Genomic DNA, 1278 nt, shown 5'->3' on the forward strand with positions numbered 1-1278 from the left:
GCACGACAGGATACAATAAGGAGGTGACACAGAGGGTCAGGCAAGCAGAGCAGTGACAAAGGACGGGGGCTCCATGCTGGGGACAGATGGAAGGAAACGGTGGCAAGGAATACACATGAATGAGGGCAAACGTAAGCGAGTTGCACGAGCTGGAGAGGGTGGGAGGGAGTTAGGGATGGAGGAAAGGTGATGGAAATTGAGGGAGAGGCACGCTGTGATCCCTCTGAGGAAGGAGGAGAATTAGAGGTACGGAGGCAAAGGAGAGACACCCCAAAATGGCAAAAGGGAGAAGGGCAAGGAGAGAGCATGGCGAGAGGGGGAGGGAGGATCTAGAAACGGACAAAAGGACGCATGGTGCAGTCGATGGTGTGAGAAGCAGGGGGAGGAGGAGGGAGGGTCTCCGTGCAGGCCTGCAGACAGGAAAGCCAGCTTTGCAGAGACAGACAGATGGGGGATCCTGTGCTTAAAAAACTGAAGAAAATAACCCCACAGGAAATTAGACCAACTCCATCAAGACCAGCAGCCCAGCAGGTTCAGCGGCCCAGATCTCTAGCAGCTCTAAATTGGTGCAGACAACAGGCCAAGCCATCAGCAGTATAAATCCAGGTAACTCCACCAACTTCCAAGAGAGCCGCACTGATTTACATCAGCTAAAATCAGGCTGGCCTTAAATCTGATTTACCCACTTAGTGCCAAGGCTTTCAGCCCATCCCAACCCCAACCCTGACCTCGCTTCGCACAACTAAATAGGGGCTGAGCCTTCTCTGACATCGCTCCGTTTCTGACGCAGCACAGCCAGATCAGGATGTGGCCCTTTATATCCTGGCCAGATGAGTAGCACGATCCTATGTGCTTTTTCCAAATGAAATTTGTCCTGTATGGGTTTTTTTTAATGAAAGGCTTTCTTCGTGCATAACTGAAATTTGAAAACAACATGCAACAAACCGCTTTACTCGGTGGATTATTAAAAGGGGAGAGAACTGCTTAGTAGGTGGTGTTAAAAATGTAAAACTAAGAGGAGAAAAGGACGTGTAGAAACTATAATAATATATAACTTTGCTGTAGTGTTCTACTCTTAAAGGCAGTGTGCAGACATCAGCTAATTGATCCCTGGCAGACTCCTGCCAGTTAGATTTTTATATTAGAGAGAGAATTAAGCCCTTTCTTGTGGTGTTTCCACTACCTAGATTCTATTATTCTGGTTTTTGCCAATAACACAGATCCCAAAGCATTTTGCAAAGGAGGCTTGTATGATTATTTTCCTCCCCCACCCCTCTT

This window comes from Fulmarus glacialis, unplaced genomic scaffold, assembly GCF_000690835.1.
Source record: "Fulmarus glacialis isolate BGI_N327 unplaced genomic scaffold, ASM69083v1 scaffold25261, whole genome shotgun sequence".
Classification (NCBI taxonomy): Eukaryota; Metazoa; Chordata; class Aves; order Procellariiformes; family Procellariidae; genus Fulmarus; species Fulmarus glacialis.